The 17,770-nt window shown below is 41.3% G+C and overlaps 22 non-coding genes across 22 annotated transcripts; 7 read left to right on the top strand and 15 right to left on the bottom strand.

The window, feature by feature from the left end:
• Positions 1-558: 558 nt before the first annotated feature.
• Positions 559-630, bottom strand: TRNAT-UGU (transfer RNA threonine (anticodon UGU)). The gene has a single exon. It is a non-coding gene; the product is annotated as a tRNA-Thr (tRNA).
• A 590-nt stretch (positions 631-1,220) lies between these two features.
• On the bottom strand, positions 1,221-1,302 carry TRNAS-GCU (transfer RNA serine (anticodon GCU)). The gene has a single exon. It is a non-coding gene; the product is annotated as a tRNA-Ser (tRNA).
• A 412-nt stretch (positions 1,303-1,714) lies between these two features.
• Positions 1,715-1,809, top strand: TRNAI-UAU (transfer RNA isoleucine (anticodon UAU)). Its single transcript has 2 exons — positions 1,715-1,752; positions 1,774-1,809. It is a non-coding gene; the product is annotated as a tRNA-Ile (tRNA).
• A 1,174-nt stretch (positions 1,810-2,983) lies between these two features.
• On the bottom strand, positions 2,984-3,055 carry TRNAT-UGU (transfer RNA threonine (anticodon UGU)). Its single transcript has one exon. It is a non-coding gene; the product is annotated as a tRNA-Thr (tRNA).
• Positions 3,056-3,644: 589 nt separating this feature from the next.
• Positions 3,645-3,726, bottom strand: TRNAS-GCU (transfer RNA serine (anticodon GCU)). Its single transcript has one exon. It is a non-coding gene; the product is annotated as a tRNA-Ser (tRNA).
• A 412-nt stretch (positions 3,727-4,138) lies between these two features.
• TRNAI-UAU (transfer RNA isoleucine (anticodon UAU)) lies at positions 4,139-4,233 on the top strand. The gene is made up of 2 exons: positions 4,139-4,176; positions 4,198-4,233. It is a non-coding gene; the product is annotated as a tRNA-Ile (tRNA).
• A 1,174-nt stretch (positions 4,234-5,407) lies between these two features.
• Positions 5,408-5,479, bottom strand: TRNAT-UGU (transfer RNA threonine (anticodon UGU)). The gene has a single exon. It is a non-coding gene; the product is annotated as a tRNA-Thr (tRNA).
• Positions 5,480-6,069: 590 nt separating this feature from the next.
• Positions 6,070-6,151, bottom strand: TRNAS-GCU (transfer RNA serine (anticodon GCU)). Its single transcript has one exon. It is a non-coding gene; the product is annotated as a tRNA-Ser (tRNA).
• A 412-nt stretch (positions 6,152-6,563) lies between these two features.
• TRNAI-UAU (transfer RNA isoleucine (anticodon UAU)) lies at positions 6,564-6,658 on the top strand. Its single transcript has 2 exons — positions 6,564-6,601; positions 6,623-6,658. It is a non-coding gene; the product is annotated as a tRNA-Ile (tRNA).
• Positions 6,659-7,832: 1,174 nt separating this feature from the next.
• On the bottom strand, positions 7,833-7,904 carry TRNAT-UGU (transfer RNA threonine (anticodon UGU)). Its single transcript has one exon. It is a non-coding gene; the product is annotated as a tRNA-Thr (tRNA).
• A 590-nt stretch (positions 7,905-8,494) lies between these two features.
• TRNAS-GCU (transfer RNA serine (anticodon GCU)) lies at positions 8,495-8,576 on the bottom strand. The gene has a single exon. It is a non-coding gene; the product is annotated as a tRNA-Ser (tRNA).
• A 412-nt stretch (positions 8,577-8,988) lies between these two features.
• TRNAI-UAU (transfer RNA isoleucine (anticodon UAU)) lies at positions 8,989-9,083 on the top strand. Its single transcript has 2 exons — positions 8,989-9,026; positions 9,048-9,083. It is a non-coding gene; the product is annotated as a tRNA-Ile (tRNA).
• Positions 9,084-10,257: 1,174 nt separating this feature from the next.
• Positions 10,258-10,329, bottom strand: TRNAT-UGU (transfer RNA threonine (anticodon UGU)). Its single transcript has one exon. It is a non-coding gene; the product is annotated as a tRNA-Thr (tRNA).
• A 590-nt stretch (positions 10,330-10,919) lies between these two features.
• TRNAS-GCU (transfer RNA serine (anticodon GCU)) lies at positions 10,920-11,001 on the bottom strand. Its single transcript has one exon. It is a non-coding gene; the product is annotated as a tRNA-Ser (tRNA).
• Positions 11,002-11,404: 403 nt separating this feature from the next.
• TRNAI-UAU (transfer RNA isoleucine (anticodon UAU)) lies at positions 11,405-11,499 on the top strand. The gene is made up of 2 exons: positions 11,405-11,442; positions 11,464-11,499. It is a non-coding gene; the product is annotated as a tRNA-Ile (tRNA).
• A 1,174-nt stretch (positions 11,500-12,673) lies between these two features.
• Positions 12,674-12,745, bottom strand: TRNAT-UGU (transfer RNA threonine (anticodon UGU)). The gene has a single exon. It is a non-coding gene; the product is annotated as a tRNA-Thr (tRNA).
• Positions 12,746-13,334: 589 nt separating this feature from the next.
• On the bottom strand, positions 13,335-13,416 carry TRNAS-GCU (transfer RNA serine (anticodon GCU)). The gene has a single exon. It is a non-coding gene; the product is annotated as a tRNA-Ser (tRNA).
• A 412-nt stretch (positions 13,417-13,828) lies between these two features.
• On the top strand, positions 13,829-13,923 carry TRNAI-UAU (transfer RNA isoleucine (anticodon UAU)). The gene is made up of 2 exons: positions 13,829-13,866; positions 13,888-13,923. It is a non-coding gene; the product is annotated as a tRNA-Ile (tRNA).
• A 1,174-nt stretch (positions 13,924-15,097) lies between these two features.
• TRNAT-UGU (transfer RNA threonine (anticodon UGU)) lies at positions 15,098-15,169 on the bottom strand. Its single transcript has one exon. It is a non-coding gene; the product is annotated as a tRNA-Thr (tRNA).
• Positions 15,170-15,759: 590 nt separating this feature from the next.
• On the bottom strand, positions 15,760-15,841 carry TRNAS-GCU (transfer RNA serine (anticodon GCU)). Its single transcript has one exon. It is a non-coding gene; the product is annotated as a tRNA-Ser (tRNA).
• A 412-nt stretch (positions 15,842-16,253) lies between these two features.
• TRNAI-UAU (transfer RNA isoleucine (anticodon UAU)) lies at positions 16,254-16,348 on the top strand. The gene is made up of 2 exons: positions 16,254-16,291; positions 16,313-16,348. It is a non-coding gene; the product is annotated as a tRNA-Ile (tRNA).
• A 1,174-nt stretch (positions 16,349-17,522) lies between these two features.
• TRNAT-UGU (transfer RNA threonine (anticodon UGU)) lies at positions 17,523-17,594 on the bottom strand. Its single transcript has one exon. It is a non-coding gene; the product is annotated as a tRNA-Thr (tRNA).
• Positions 17,595-17,770: the final 176 nt, after the last annotated feature.

Genomic DNA, 17,770 nt, shown 5'->3' with positions numbered 1-17,770 from the left:
CCACCCATCCAAAGTCACCAAATCTTTGAAGCAAGTCTGCCTATTCTCCCTTTCTCTCTATGTACAAGATACCTTGTATCATTTGAATGGACAGCAGGAGAGAAGGATATTTATGGTGAGTGGGGGTGGGGTTTTGAGGAGTAACCTCATTTGCCTAAGAGCCGGGGTATCTGGGAAAAAAAGTATTTTATGGGGGAAGACTTTCACATCTCCTTGGTGAAATTTGTAGGGCCTTATAACATCCTTTCTGTGGATGCAGATTCAGTCGGAACAGAGGTCCTAGTCCTCGCTCTGCCTTTCAAAGGAACTGTAAATATGCATGGCTTATTTGGCTTTGCCCGGCAGGGCTTGCCCGCCAGGGTGAGAATGGCGTTTGTCAGGCGTTCGTCAGGCGATCGGAAGGGGTGAGGCAATAATTTATAATTCAATGATCTTCATGATATTTTCTTGATAATATGAAAGCAGGAAAGGGAAGCTTGGCAATAAGCAATCCTAAAGCAAGGTGTGACTCCAGGGAAGAATGACTTGAAAACAACATACAGAAAGACTCATGTAAAAAGGCCCTGATGAGGCTTGAACTCATGACCCCTGGTTTACAAGACCAGTGCTCTGCCACTGAGCTACAAGGCCAGTCTGCACGCAGGATGTAAATTGCAACATGTATTCTTACTGAGGTATGAATATATCTATGATTTTGAGACTCTGTATGGAAACGTAGTTGCATATGAATGTCCACATGCGCGCACACATTGAAGACCATGCTTAAGGCACTTTTTTTGGAAGTATGAAAAACTACATTTTCATATGAGAAAATAAGAGTTTTTCGCATTCAAGACCATACCGATAGCTCTAGTTAGTATGTCTACAATCAGTGACATATAGAGAACCCACTTATTAGAAGTGATCTGTCTCTGTGGGGCAGACATATGTTAACAGTCATTCATTTGAGACGGCCTAAACTTTAGGAGTAAGAGCTGCTTTCTTATCAATCTATTTATCCAAACTGGTTAATAAGCCAGGAGTGAGTGAAAGGCAATCCTCTGGAAACTCCATGAAAGATCTAATTTCTATTACGCACAAAATACTTCACTTTATTTGACATATTTGTTAAAATGGAACAGTCAGATGATCCCATCTAGCGGATCCTGGCTCTGTCTTGAAAGAGAGTGTAATTATACTACAAGAAATGCTGGCCATCAAAAGAGACTCTGATGGCTTTCCGACGAAGGTGGGATTCGAACCCACGCGTGCAGAGCACAATGGATTAGCAGTCCATCGCCTTAACCACTCGGCCACCTCGTCTGCCCCACAGCCCCATCTGAAACCTTGCTTCACAAAAGGTACTGAAGTGTCAATATACTGTACCTAAAAAAGAAAAAAACAGCTGAGGCAAGATCTCACATTCCACGTCTTCCCCCAATCAGGGACCTACATTTCATTTTTGGGAAATTCTTACTATGTGCTAATTACAAATATTCATAAGATTCCCCTAGACTTTGTCAGAACTGTCAAGATATAATTCTATGGGGTTTTGAATAGACAGAGCATATGTTATAGGACAATTATAGAATCTATTCCGTTTGGACTGTATTTTTAATAGTCATGATAACATGCTAGCATGTGAGTCGATCTTGCACAGTGAATGATGGAGCAGTGTCTGTCATCTACTTGGTCAGCTGTAGATGGCTCACCTGGGGAGATGTGAAAAGAGAGAGCTCCAGTGGCGCAATCGGTTAGCGCGCGGTACTTATACAGCAGTACTTGCACTGAGCCATGCCAAGGTTGTGAGTTCGAGCCTCACCTGGAGCAGCCGTGTTGTTTTTCATAAACCATTTCACAAAAAGTAAAGTTTAAACTCAGAGTATGGACGGCCCTTGCTAGAGAGTCTTTACTTCTTATAGGATCTACGTGTCCTACTCCTCTGGGTGCCAAATATCACATATCCTCCGCGATGCTCAGTTTAAACATTCCATGATGTGCCATCTTGCATTTCATGCAAACACCACATCAGTGCATTTAAAAATACATTTGTAGAATAATAAATATGATGAAAACTGTGTTCTCACATGATAACCATAAACTGAAGAGCTGCAAAAAATGCTGTATCAGCTACTTACAATAAAAGGTGACTCGAAAAAACTAGCAAAAGAAGAGCATCATCATATTAAAGGTTCTATTCACCATCTTGAGTTGCACCATAGCAGCTTATGGTGCTTTTCTGTTCAGAGTGTGCCTCCAATCCCACATTCATTTTTAATTTCTGTGCAGTTTAAAAACCAACAATTACTGCTCGAAGTTCACTTTTCAAAACCATTCAACCTATTAAATGTATTTCTCTAACCTATGAATGTGGTCCATGTTCACTTTTCCTCATCTTCATCTCGATACTCCTCTCCCAGAAACCAGGTTCACTTCTTCATTCAACCCACCCATCCAAGGTCACCAAATCTTTGAAGCAAGTCTGCCTATTCTCCCTTTCTCTCTATGTACAAGATACCTTGTATCATTTGAATGGACAGCAGGAGAGAAGGATATTTATGGTGAGTGGGGGTGGGGTTTTGAGGAGTAACCTCATTTGCCTAAGAGCCGGGGTATCTGGGAAAAAAAGTATTTTATGGGGGAAGACTTTCACATCTCCTTGGTGAAATTTGTAGGGCCTTATAACATCCTTTCTGTGGATGCAGATTCAGTCGGAACAGAGGTCCTAGTCCTCGCTCTGCCTTTCAAAGGAACTGTAAATATGCATGGCTTATTTGGCTTTGCCCGGCAGGGCTTGCCCGGCAGGGTGAGAATGGCGTTTGTCAGGCGTTCGTCAGGCGATCGGAAGGGGTGAGGCAATAATTTATAATTCAATGATCTTCATGATATTTTCTTGATAATATGAAAGCAGGAAAGGGAAGCTTGGCAATAAGCAATCCTAAAGCAAGGTGTGACTCCAGGGAAGAATGACTTGAAAACAACATACAGAAAGACTCATGTAAAAAGGCCCTGATGAGGCTTGAACTCATGACCCCTGGTTTACAAGACCAGTGCTCTGCCACTGAGCTACAAGGCCAGTCTGCACGCAGGATGTAAATTGCAACATGTATTCTTACTGAGGTATGAATATATCTATGATTTTGAGACTCTGTATGGAAACGTAGTTGCATATGAATGTCCACGTGCGCGCACACATTGAAGACCATGCTTAAGGCACTTTTTTTGGAAGTATGAAAAACTACATTTTCATATGAGAAAATAAGAGTTTTCGCATTCAAGACCATACCGATAGCTCTAGTTAGTATGTCTGCAATCAGTGACATATAGAGAACCCACTTATTAGAAGTGATCTGTCTCTGTGGGGCAGACATATGTTAACAGTCATTCATTTGAGACGGCCTAAACTTTAGGAGTAAGAGCTGCTTTCTTATCAATCTATTTATCCAAACTGGTTAATAAGCCAGGAGTGAGTGAAAGGCAATCCTCTGGAAACTCCATGAAAGATCTAATTTCTATTACGCACAAAATACTTCACTTTATTTGACATATTTGTTAAAATGGAACAGTCAGATGATCCCATCTAGCGGATCCTGGCTCTGTCTTGAAAGAGAGTGTAATTATACTACAAGAAATGCTGGCCATCAAAAGAGACTCTGATGGCTTTCCGACGAAGGTGGGATTCGAACCCACGCGTGCAGAGCACAATGGATTAGCAGTCCATCGCCTTAACCACTCGGCCACCTCGTCTGCCCCACAGCCCCATCTGAAACCTTGCTTCACAAAAGGTACTGAAGTGTCAATATACTGTACCTAAAAAAGAAAAAAACAGCTGAGGCAAGATCTCACATTCCACGTCTTCCCCCAATCAGGGACCTACATTTAATTTTTGGGAAATTCTTACTATGTGCTAATTACAAATATTCATAAGATTCCCCTAGACTTTGTCAGAACTGTCAAGATATAATTCTATGGGGTTTTGAATAGACAGAGCATATGTTATAGGACAATTATAGAATCTATTCCGTTTGGACTGTATTTTTAATAGTCATGATAACATGCTAGCATGTGAGTCGATCTTGCACAGTGAATGATGGAGCAGTGTCTGTCATCTACTTGGTCAGCTGTAGATGGCTCACCTGGGGAGATGTGAAAAGAGAGAGCTCCAGTGGCGCAATCGGTTAGCGCGCGGTACTTATACAGCAGTACTTGTACTGAGCCATGCCGAGGTAGTGAGTTCGAGCCTCACCTGGAGCAGCCGTGTTGTTTTTCATAAACCATTTCACAAAAAGTAAAGTTTAAACTCAGAGTATGGACGGCCCTTGCTAGAGAGTCTTTACTTCTTATAGGATCTACGTGTCCTACTCCTCTGGGTGCCAAATATCACATATCCTCCGCGATGCTCAGTTTAAACATTCCATGATGTGCCATCTTGCATTTCATGCAAACACCACATCAGTGCATTTAAAAATACATTTGTAGAATAATAAATATGATGAAAACTGTGTTCTCACATGATAACCATAAACTGAAGAGCTGCAAAAAATGCTGTATCAGCTACTTACAATAAAAGGTGACTCGAAAAAACTAGCAAAAGAAGAGCATCATCATATTAAAGGTTCTATTCACCATCTTGAGTTGCACCATAGCAGCTTATGGTGCTTTTCTGTTCAGAGTGTGCCTCCAATCCCACATTCATTTTTAATTTCTGTGCAGTTTAAAAACCAACAATTACTGCTCGAAGTTCACTTTTCAAAACCATTCAACCTATTAAATCTATTTCTCTAACCTATGAATGTGGTCCATGTTCACTTTTCCTCATCTTCATCTCGATACTCCTTTTCCAGAAACCAGGTTCACTTCTTCATTCAACCCACCCATCCAAAGTCACCAAATCTTTGAAGCAAGTCTGCCTATTCTCCCTTTCTCTCTATGTACAAGATACCTTGTATCATTTGAATGGACAGCAGGAGAGAAGGATATTTATGGTGAGTGGGGGTGGGGTTTTGAGGAGTAACCTCATTTGCCTAAGAGCCGGGGTATCTGGGAAAAAAAGTATTTTATGGGGGAAGACTTTCACATCTCCTTGGTGAAATTTGTAGGGCCTTATAACATCCTTTCTGTGGATGCAGATTCAGTCGGAACAGAGGTCCTAGTCCTCGCTCTGCCTTTCAAAGGAACTGTAAATATGCATGGCTTATTTGGCTTTGCCCGGCAGGGCTTGCCCGCCAGGGTGAGAATGGCGTTTGTCAGGCGTTCGTCAGGCGATCGGAAGGGGTGAGGCAATAATTTATAATTCAATGATCTTCATGATATTTTCTTGATAATATGAAAGCAGGAAAGGGAAGCTTGGCAATAAGCAATCCTAAAGCAAGGTGTGACTCCAGGGAAGAATGACTTGAAAACAACATACAGAAAGACTCATGTAAAAAGGCCCTGATGAGGCTTGAACTCATGACCCCTGGTTTACAAGACCAGTGCTCTGCCACTGAGCTACAAGGCCAGTCTGCACGCAGGATGTAAATTGCAACATGTATTCTTACTGAGGTATGAATATATCTATGATTTTGAGACTCTGTATGGAAACGTAGTTGCATATGAATGTCCACATGCGCGCACACATTGAAGACCATGCTTAAGGCACTTTTTTTGGAAGTATGAAAAACTACATTTTCATATGAGAAAATAAGAGTTTTTCGCATTCAAGACCATACCGATAGCTCTAGTTAGTATGTCTACAATCAGTGACATATAGAGAACCCACTTATTAGAAGTGATCTGTCTCTGTGGGGCAGACATATGTTAACAGTCATTCATTTGAGACGGCCTAAACTTTAGGAGTAAGAGCTGCTTTCTTATCAATCTATTTATCCAAACTGGTTAATAAGCCAGGAGTGAGTGAAAGGCAATCCTCTGGAAACTCCATGAAAGATCTAATTTCTATTACGCACAAAATACTTCACTTTATTTGACATATTTGTTAAAATGGAACAGTCAGATGATCCCATCTAGCGGATCCTGGCTCTGTCTTGAAAGAGAGTGTAATTATACTACAAGAAATGCTGGCCATCAAAAGAGACTCTGATGGCTTTCCGACGAAGGTGGGATTCGAACCCACGCGTGCAGAGCACAATGGATTAGCAGTCCATCGCCTTAACCACTCGGCCACCTCGTCTGCCCCACAGCCCCATCTGAAACCTTGCTTCACAAAAGGTACTGAAGTGTCAATATACTGTACCTAAAAAAGAAAAAAACAGCTGAGGCAAGATCTCACATTCCACGTCTTCCCCCAATCAGGGACCTACATTTCATTTTTGGGAAATTCTTACTATGTGCTAATTACAAATATTCATAAGATTCCCCTAGACTTTGTCAGAACTGTCAAGATATAATTCTATGGGGTTTTGAATAGACAGAGCATATGTTATAGGACAATTATAGAATCTATTCCGTTTGGACTGTATTTTTAATAGTCATGATAACATGCTAGCATGTGAGTCGATCTTGCACAGTGAATGATGGAGCAGTGTCTGTCATCTACTTGGTCAGCTGTAGATGGCTCACCTGGGGAGATGTGAAAAGAGAGAGCTCCAGTGGCGCAATCGGTTAGCGCGCGGTACTTATACAGCAGTACTTGCACTGAGCCATGCCGAGGTTGTGAGTTCGAGCCTCACCTGGAGCAGCCGTGTTGTTTTTCATAAACCATTTCACAAAAAGTAAAGTTTAAACTCAGAGTATGGACGGCCCTTGCTAGAGAGTCTTTACTTCTTATAGGATCTACGTGTCCTACTCCTCTGGGTGCCAAATATCACATATCCTCCGCGATGCTCAGTTTAAACATTCCATGATGTGCCATCTTGCATTTCATGCAAACACCACATCAGTGCATTTAAAAATACATTTGTAGAATAATAAATATGATGAAAACTGTGTTCTCACATGATAACCATAAACTGAAGAGCTGCAAAAAATGCTGTATCAGCTACTTACAATAAAAGGTGACTCGAAAAAACTAGCAAAAGAAGAGCATCATCATATTAAAGGTTCTATTCACCATCTTGAGTTGCACCATAGCAGCTTATGGTGCTTTTCTGTTCAGAGTGTGCCTCCAATCCCACATTCATTTTTAATTTCTGTGCAGTTTAAAAACCAACAATTACTGCTCGAAGTTCACTTTTCAAAACCATTCAACCTATTAAATCTATTTCTCTAACCTATGAATGTGGTCCATGTTCACTTTTCCTCATCTTCATCTCGATACTCCTTTTCCAGAAACCAGGTTCACTTCTTCATTCAACCCACCCATCCAAAGTCACCAAATCTTTGAAGCAAGTCTGCCTATTCTCCCTTTCTCTCTATGTACAAGATACCTTGTATCATTTGAATGGACAGCAGGAGAGAAGGATATTTATGGTGAGTGGGGGTGGGGTTTTGAGGAGTAACCTCATTTGCCTAAGAGCCGGGGTATCTGGGAAAAAAAGTATTTTATGGGGGAAGACTTTCACATCTCCTTGGTGAAATTTGTAGGGCCTTATAACATCCTTTCTGTGGATGCAGATTCAGTCGGAACAGAGGTCCTAGTCCTCGCTCTGCCTTTCAAAGGAACTGTAAATATGCATGGCTTATTTGGCTTTGCCCGGCAGGGCTTGCCCGCCAGGGTGAGAATGGCGTTTGTCAGGCGTTCGTCAGGCGATCGGAAGGGGTGAGGCAATAATTTATAATTCAATGATCTTCATGATATTTTCTTGATAATATGAAAGCAGGAAAGGGAAGCTTGGCAATAAGCAATCCTAAAGCAAGGTGTGACTCCAGGGAAGAATGACTTGAAAACAACATACAGAAAGACTCATGTAAAAAGGCCCTGATGAGGCTTGAACTCATGACCCCTGGTTTACAAGACCAGTGCTCTGCCACTGAGCTACAAGGCCAGTCTGCACGCAGGATGTAAATTGCAACATGTATTCTTACTGAGGTATGAATATATCTATGATTTTGAGACTCTGTATGGAAACGTAGTTGCATATGAATGTCCACATGCGCGCACACATTGAAGACCATGCTTAAGGCACTTTTTTTGGAAGTATGAAAAACTACATTTTCATATGAGAAAATAAGAGTTTTTCGCATTCAAGACCATACCGATAGCTCTAGTTAGTATGTCTACAATCAGTGACATATAGAGAACCCACTTATTAGAAGTGATCTGTCTCTGTGGGGCAGACATATGTTAACAGTCATTCATTTGAGACGGCCTAAACTTTAGGAGTAAGAGCTGCTTTCTTATCAATCTATTTATCCAAACTGGTTAATAAGCCAGGAGTGAGTGAAAGGCAATCCTCTGGAAACTCCATGAAAGATCTAATTTCTATTACGCACAAAATACTTCACTTTATTTGACATATTTGTTAAAATGGAACAGTCAGATGATCCCATCTAGCGGATCCTGGCTCTGTCTTGAAAGAGAGTGTAATTATACTACAAGAAATGCTGGCCATCAAAAGAGACTCTGATGGCTTTCCGACGAAGGTGGGATTCGAACCCACGCGTGCAGAGCACAATGGATTAGCAGTCCATCGCCTTAACCACTCGGCCACCTCGTCTGCCCCACAGCCCCATCTGAAACCTTGCTTCACAAAAGGTACTGAAGTGTCAATATACTGTACCTAAAAAAGAAAAAAACAGCTGAGGCAAGATCTCACATTCCACGTCTTCCCCCAATCAGGGACCTACATTTCATTTTTGGGAAATTCTTACTATGTGCTAATTACAAATATTCATAAGATTCCCCTAGACTTTGTCAGAACTGTCAAGATATAATTCTATGGGGTTTTGAATAGACAGAGCATATGTTATAGGACAATTATAGAATCTATTCCGTTTGGACTGTATTTTTAATAGTCATGATAACATGCTAGCATGTGAGTCGATCTTGCACAGTGAATGATGGAGCAGTGTCTGTCATCTACTTGGTCAGCTGTAGATGGCTCACCTGGGGAGATGTGAAAAGAGAGAGCTCCAGTGGCGCAATCGGTTAGCGCGCGGTACTTATACAGCAGTACTTGTACTGAGCCATGCCGAGGTTGTGAGTTCGAGCCTCACCTGGAGCAGCCGTGTTGTTTTTCATAAACCATTTCACAAAAAGTAAAGTTTAAACTCAGAGTATGGACGGCCCTTGCTAGAGAGTCTTTACTTCTTATAGGATCTACGTGTCCTACTCCTCTGGGTGCCAAATATCACATATCCTCCGCGATGCTCAGTTTAAACATTCCATGATGTGCCATCTTGCATTTCATGCAAACACCACATCAGTGCATTTAAAAATACATTTGTAGAATAATAAATATGATGAAAACTGTGTTCTCACATGATAACCATAAACTGAAGAGCTGCAAAAAATGCTGTATCAGCTACTTACAATAAAAGGTGACTCGAAAAAACTAGCAAAAGAAGAGCATCATCATATTAAAGGTTCTATTCACCATCTTGAGTTGCACCATAGCAGCTTATGGTGCTTTTCTGTTCAGAGTGTGCCTCCAATCCCACATTCATTTTTAATTTCTGTGCAGTTTAAAAACCAACAATTACTGCTCGAAGTTCACTTTTCAAAACCATTCAACCTATTAAATCTATTTCTCTAACCTATGAATGTGGTCCATGTTCACTTTTCCTCATCTTCATCTCGATACTCCTTTTCCAGAAACCAGGTTCACTTCTTCATTCAACCCACCCATCCAAAGTCACCAAATCTTTGAAGCAAGTCTGCCTATTCTCCCTTTCTCTCTATGTACAAGATACCTTGTATCATTTGAATGGACAGCAGGAGAGAAGGATATTTATGGTGAGTGGGGGTGGGGTTTTGAGGAGTAACCTCATTTGCCTAAGAGCCGGGGTATCTGGGAAAAAAAGTATTTTATGGGGGAAGACTTTCACATCTCCTTGGTGAAATTTGTAGGGCCTTATAACATCCTTTCTGTGGATGCAGATTCAGTCGGAACAGAGGTCCTAGTCCTCGCTCTGCCTTTCAAAGGAACTGTAAATATGCATGGCTTATTTGGCTTTGCCCGGCAGGGCTTGCCCGCCAGGGTGAGAATGGCGTTTGTCAGGCGTTCGTCAGGCGATCGGAAGGGGTGAGGCAATAATTTATAATTCAATGATCTTCATGATATTTTCTTGATAATATGAAAGCAGGAAAGGGAAGCTTGGCAATAAGCAATCCTAAAGCAAGGTGTGACTCCAGGGAAGAATGACTTGAAAACAACATACAGAAAGACTCATGTAAAAAGGCCCTGATGAGGCTTGAACTCATGACCCCTGGTTTACAAGACCAGTGCTCTGCCACTGAGCTACAAGGCCAGTCTGCACGCAGGATGTAAATTGCAACATGTATTCTTACTGAGGTATGAATATATCTATGATTTTGAGACTCTGTATGGAAACGTAGTTGCATATGAATGTCCACATGCGCGCACACATTGAAGACCATGCTTAAGGCACTTTTTTTGGAAGTATGAAAAACTACATTTTCATATGAGAAAATAAGAGTTTTTCGCATTCAAGACCATACCGATAGCTCTAGTTAGTATGTCTACAATCAGTGACATATAGAGAACCCACTTATTAGAAGTGATCTGTCTCTGTGGGGCAGACATATGTTAACAGTCATTCATTTGAGACGGCCTAAACTTTAGGAGTAAGAGCTGCTTTCTTATCAATCTATTTATCCAAACTGGTTAATAAGCCAGGAGTGAGTGAAAGGCAATCCTCTGGAAACTCCATGAAAGATCTAATTTCTATTACGCACAAAATACTTCACTTTATTTGACATATTTGTTAAAATGGAACAGTCAGATGATCCCATCTAGCGGATCCTGGCTCTGTCTTGAAAGAGAGTGTAATTATACTACAAGAAATGCTGGCCATCAAAAGAGACTCTGATGGCTTTCCGACGAAGGTGGGATTCGAACCCACGCGTGCAGAGCACAATGGATTAGCAGTCCATCGCCTTAACCACTCGGCCACCTCGTCTGCCCCACAGCCCCATCTGAAACCTTGCTTCACAAAAGGTACTGAAGTGTCAATATACTGTACCTAAAAAAGAAAAAAACAGCTGAGGCAAGATCTCACATTCCACGTCTTCCCCCAATCAGGGACCTACATTTCATTTTTGGGAAATTCTTACTATGTGCTAATTACAAATATTCATAAGATTCCCCTAGACTTTGTCAGAACTGTCAAGATATAATTCTATGGGGTTTTGAATAGACAGAGCAGGACAATTATAGAATCTATTCCGTTTGGACTGTATTTTTAATAGTCATGATAACATGCTAGCATGTGAGTCGATCTTGCACAGTGAATGATGGAGCAGTGTCTGTCATCTACTTGGTCAGCTGTAGATGGCTCACCTGGGGAGATGTGAAAAGAGAGAGCTCCAGTGGCGCAATCGGTTAGCGCGCGGTACTTATACAGCAGTACTTGCACTGAGCCATGCCGAGGTTGTGAGTTCGAGCCTCACCTGGAGCAGCCGTGTTGTTTTTCATAAACCATTTCACAAAAAGTAAAGTTTAAACTCAGAGTATGGACGGCCCTTGCTAGAGAGTCTTTACTTCTTATAGGATCTACGTGTCCTACTCCTCTGGGTGCCAAATATCACATATCCTCCGCGATGCTCAGTTTAAACATTCCATGATGTGCCATCTTGCATTTCATGCAAACACCACATCAGTGCATTTAAAACTACATTTGTAGAATAATAAATATGATGAAAACTGTGTTCTCACATGATAACCATAAACTGAAGAGCTGCAAAAAATGCTGTATCAGCTACTTACAATAAAAGGTGACTCGAAAAAACTAGCAAAAGAAGAGCATCATCATATTAAAGGTTCTATTCACCATCTTGAGTTGCACCATAGCAGCTTATGGTGCTTTTCTGTTCAGAGTGTGCCTCCAATCCCACATTCATTTTTAATTTCTGTGCAGTTTAAAAACCAACAATTACTGCTCGAAGTTCACTTTTCAAAACCATTCAACCTATTAAATGTATTTCTCTAACCTATGAATGTGGTCCATGTTCACTTTTCCTCATCTTCATCTCGATACTCCTCTCCCAGAAACCAGGTTCACTTCTTCATTCAACCCACCCATCCAAGGTCACCAAATCTTTGAAGCAAGTCTGCCTATTCTCCCTTTCTCTCTATGTACAAGATACCTTGTATCATTTGAATGGACAGCAGGAGAGAAGGATATTTATGGTGAGTGGGGGTGGGGTTTTGAGGAGTAACCTCATTTGCCTAAGAGCCGGGGTATCTGGGAAAAAAAGTATTTTATGGGGGAAGACTTTCACATCTCCTTGGTGAAATTTGTAGGGCCTTATAACATCCTTTCTGTGGATGCAGATTCAGTCGGAACAGAGGTCCTAGTCCTCGCTCTGCCTTTCAAAGGAACTGTAAATATGCATGGCTTATTTGGCTTTGCCCGGCAGGGCTTGCCCGGCAGGGTGAGAATGGCGTTTGTCAGGCGTTCGTCAGGCGATCGGAAGGGGTGAGGCAATAATTTATAATTCAATGATCTTCATGATATTTTCTTGATAATATGAAAGCAGGAAAGGGAAGCTTGGCAATAAGCAATCCTAAAGCAAGGTGTGACTCCAGGGAAGAATGACTTGAAAACAACATACAGAAAGACTCATGTAAAAAGGCCCTGATGAGGCTTGAACTCATGACCCCTGGTTTACAAGACCAGTGCTCTGCCACTGAGCTACAAGGCCAGTCTGCACGCAGGATGTAAATTGCAACATGTATTCTTACTGAGGTATGAATATATCTATGATTTTGAGACTCTGTATGGAAACGTAGTTGCATATGAATGTCCACGTGCGCGCACACATTGAAGACCATGCTTAAGGCACTTTTTTTGGAAGTATGAAAAACTACATTTTCATATGAGAAAATAAGAGTTTTCGCATTCAAGACCATACCGATAGCTCTAGTTAGTATGTCTGCAATCAGTGACATATAGAGAACCCACTTATTAGAAGTGATCTGTCTCTGTGGGGCAGACATATGTTAACAGTCATTCATTTGAGACGGCCTAAACTTTAGGAGTAAGAGCTGCTTTCTTATCAATCTATTTATCCAAACTGGTTAATAAGCCAGGAGTGAGTGAAAGGCAATCCTCTGGAAACTCCATGAAAGATCTAATTTCTATTACGCACAAAATACTTCACTTTATTTGACATATTTGTTAAAATGGAACAGTCAGATGATCCCATCTAGCGGATCCTGGCTCTGTCTTGAAAGAGAGTGTAATTATACTACAAGAAATGCTGGCCATCAAAAGAGACTCTGATGGCTTTCCGACGAAGGTGGGATTCGAACCCACGCGTGCAGAGCACAATGGATTAGCAGTCCATCGCCTTAACCACTCGGCCACCTCGTCTGCCCCACAGCCCCATCTGAAACCTTGCTTCACAAAAGGTACTGAAGTGTCAATATACTGTACCTAAAAAAGAAAAAAACAGCTGAGGCAAGATCTCACATTCCACGTCTTCCCCCAATCAGGGACCTACATTTAATTTTTGGGAAATTCTTACTATGTGCTAATTACAAATATTCATAAGATTCCCCTAGACTTTGTCAGAACTGTCAAGATATAATTCTATGGGGTTTTGAATAGACAGAGCATATGTTATAGGACAATTATAGAATCTATTCCGTTTGGACTGTATTTTTAATAGTCATGATAACATGCTAGCATGTGAGTCGATCTTGCACAGTGAATGATGGAGCAGTGTCTGTCATCTACTTGGTCAGCTGTAGATGGCTCACCTGGGGAGATGTGAAAAGAGAGAGCTCCAGTGGCGCAATCGGTTAGCGCGCGGTACTTATACAGCAGTACTTGTACTGAGCCATGCCGAGGTTGTGAGTTCGAGCCTCACCTGGAGCAGCCGTGTTGTTTTTCATAAACCATTTCACAAAAAGTAAAGTTTAAACTCAGAGTATGGACGGCCCTTGCTAGAGAGTCTTTACTTCTTATAGGATCTACGTGTCCTACTCCTCTGGGTGCCAAATATCACATATCCTCCGCGATGCTCAGTTTAAACATTCCATGATGTGCCATCTTGCATTTCATGCAAACACCACATCAGTGCATTTAAAAATACATTTGTAGAATAATAAATATGATGAAAACTGTGTTCTCACATGATAACCATAAACTGAAGAGCTGCAAAAAATGCTGTATCAGCTACTTACAATAAAAGGTGACTCGAAAAAACTAGCAAAAGAAGAGCATCATCATATTAAAGGTTCTATTCACCATCTTGAGTTGCACCATAGCAGCTTATGGTGCTTTTCTGTTCAGAGTGTGCCTCCAATCCCACATTCATTTTTAATTTCTGTGCAGTTTAAAAACCAACAATTACTGCTCGAAGTTCACTTTTCAAAACCATTCAACCTATTAAATCTATTTCTCTAACCTATGAATGTGGTCCATGTTCACTTTTCCTCATCTTCATCTCGATACTCCTTTTCCAGAAACCAGGTTCACTTCTTCATTCAACCCACCCATCCAAAGTCACCAAATCTTTGAAGCAAGTCTGCCTATTCTCCCTTTCTCTCTATGTACAAGATACCTTGTATCATTTGAATGGACAGCAGGAGAGAAGGATATTTATGGTGAGTGGGGGTGGGGTTTTGAGGAGTAACCTCATTTGCCTAAGAGCCGGGGTATCTGGGAAAAAAAGTATTTTATGGGGGAAGACTTTCACATCTCCTTGGTGAAATTTGTAGGGCCTTATAACATCCTTTCTGTGGATGCAGATTCAGTCGGAACAGAGGTCCTAGTCCTCGCTCTGCCTTTCAAAGGAACTGTAAATATGCATGGCTTATTTGGCTTTGCCCGGCAGGGCTTGCCCGCCAGGGTGAGAATGGCGTTTGTCAGGCGTTCGTCAGGCGATCGGAAGGGGTGAGGCAATAATTTATAATTCAATGATCTTCATGATATTTTCTTGATAATATGAAAGCAGGAAAGGGAAGCTTGGCAATAAGCAATCCTAAAGCAAGGTGTGACTCCAGGGAAGAATGACTTGAAAACAACATACAGAAAGACTCATGTAAAAAGGCCCTGATGAGGCTTGAACTCATGACCCCTGGTTTACAAGACCAGTGCTCTGCCACTGAGCTACAAGGCCAGTCTGCACGCAGGATGTAAATTGCAACATGTATTCTTACTGAGGTATGAATATATCTATGATTTTGAGACTCTGTATGGAAACGTAGTTGCATATGAATGTCCACATGCGCGCACACATTGAAGACCATGCTTAAGGCACTTTTTTTGGAAGTATGAAAAACTACATTTTCATATGAGAAAATAAGAGTTTTTCGCATTCAAGACCATACCGATAGCTCTAGTTAGTATGTCTACAATCAGTGACATATAGAGAACCCACTTATTAGAAGTGATCTGTCTCTGTGGGGCAGACATATGTTAACAGTCATTCATTTGAGACGGCCTAAACTTTAGGAGTAAGAGCTGCTTTCTTATCAATCTATTTATCCAAACTGGTTAATAAGCCAGGAGTGAGTGAAAGGCAATCCTCTGGAAACTCCATGAAAGATCTAATTTCTATTACGCACAAAATACTTCACTTTATTTGACATATTTGTTAAAATGGAACAGTCAGATGATCCCATCTAGCGGATCCTGGCTCTGTCTTGAAAGAGAGTGTAATTATACTACAAGAAATGCTGGCCATCAAAAGAGACTCTGATGGCTTTCCGACGAAGGTGGGATTCGAACCCACGCGTGCAGAGCACAATGGATTAGCAGTCCATCGCCTTAACCACTCGGCCACCTCGTCTGCCCCACAGCCCCATCTGAAACCTTGCTTCACAAAAGGTACTGAAGTGTCAATATACTGTACCTAAAAAAGAAAAAAACAGCTGAGGCAAGATCTCACATTCCACGTCTTCCCCCAATCAGGGACCTACATTTCATTTTTGGGAAATTCTTACTATGTGCTAATTACAAATATTCATAAGATTCCCCTAGACTTTGTCAGAACTGTCAAGATATAATTCTATGGGGTTTTGAATAGACAGAGCATATGTTATAGGACAATTATAGAATCTATTCCGTTTGGACTGTATTTTTAATAGTCATGATAACATGCTAGCATGTGAGTCGATCTTGCACAGTGAATGATGGAGCAGTGTCTGTCATCTACTTGGTCAGCTGTAGATGGCTCACCTGGGGAGATGTGAAAAGAGAGAGCTCCAGTGGCGCAATCGGTTAGCGCGCGGTACTTATACAGCAGTACTTGCACTGAGCCATGCCGAGGTTGTGAGTTCGAGCCTCACCTGGAGCAGCCGTGTTGTTTTTCATAAACCATTTCACAAAAAGTAAAGTTTAAACTCAGAGTATGGACGGCCCTTGCTAGAGAGTCTTTACTTCTTATAGGATCTACGTGTCCTACTCCTCTGGGTGCCAAATATCACATATCCTCCGCGATGCTCAGTTTAAACATTCCATGATGTGCCATCTTGCATTTCATGCAAACACCACATCAGTGCATTTAAAAATACATTTGTAGAATAATAAATATGATGAAAACTGTGTTCTCACATGATAACCATAAACTGAAGAGCTGCAAAAAATGCTGTATCAGCTACTTACAATAAAAGGTGACTCGAAAAAACTAGCAAAAGAAGAGCATCATCATATTAAAGGTTCTATTCACCATCTTGAGTTGCACCATAGCAGCTTATGGTGCTTTTCTGTTCAGAGTGTGCCTCCAATCCCACATTCATTTTTAATTTCTGTGCAGTTTAAAAACCAACAATTACTGCTCGAAGTTCACTTTTCAAAACCATTCAACCTATTAAATCTATTTCTCTAACCTATGAATGTGGTCCATGTTCACTTTTCCTCATCTTCATCTCGATACTCCTTTTCCAGAAACCAGGTTCACTTCTTCATTCAACCCACCCATCCAAAGTCACCAAATCTTTGAAGCAAGTCTGCCTATTCTCCCTTTCTCTCTATGTACAAGATACCTTGTATCATTTGAATGGACAGCAGGAGAGAAGGATATTTATGGTGAGTGGGGGTGGGGTTTTGAGGAGTAACCTCATTTGCCTAAGAGCCGGGGTATCTGGGAAAAAAAGTATTTTATGGGGGAAGACTTTCACATCTCCTTGGTGAAATTTGTAGGGCCTTATAACATCCTTTCTGTGGATGCAGATTCAGTCGGAACAGAGGTCCTAGTCCTCGCTCTGCCTTTCAAAGGAACTGTAAATATGCATGGCTTATTTGGCTTTGCCCGGCAGGGCTTGCCCGCCAGGGTGAGAATGGCGTTTGTCAGGCGTTCGTCAGGCGATCGGAAGGGGTGAGGCAATAATTTATAATTCAATGATCTTCATGATATTTTCTTGATAATATGAAAGCAGGAAAGGGAAGCTTGGCAATAAGCAATCCTAAAGCAAGGTGTGACTCCAGGGAAGAATGACTTGAAAACAACATACAGAAAGACTCATGTAAAAAGGCCCTGATGAGGCTTGAACTCATGACCCCTGGTTTACAAGACCAGTGCTCTGCCACTGAGCTACAAGGCCAGTCTGCACGCAGGATGTAAATTGCAACATGTATTCTTACTGAGGTATGAATATATCTATGATTTTGAGACTCTGTATGGAAACGTAGTTGCATATGAATGTCCACATGCGCGCACACATTGAAGACCATGCTTAAGGCACTTTTTTTGGAAGTATGAAAAACTACATTTTCATAT

This window comes from Triturus cristatus, chromosome 12, assembly GCF_964204655.1.
Source record: "Triturus cristatus chromosome 12, aTriCri1.1, whole genome shotgun sequence".
Classification (NCBI taxonomy): Eukaryota; Metazoa; Chordata; class Amphibia; order Caudata; family Salamandridae; genus Triturus; species Triturus cristatus.
Note: the sequence above shows the minus strand (reverse complement) of the source record. Positions and strands in the feature narration are given on the sequence as shown.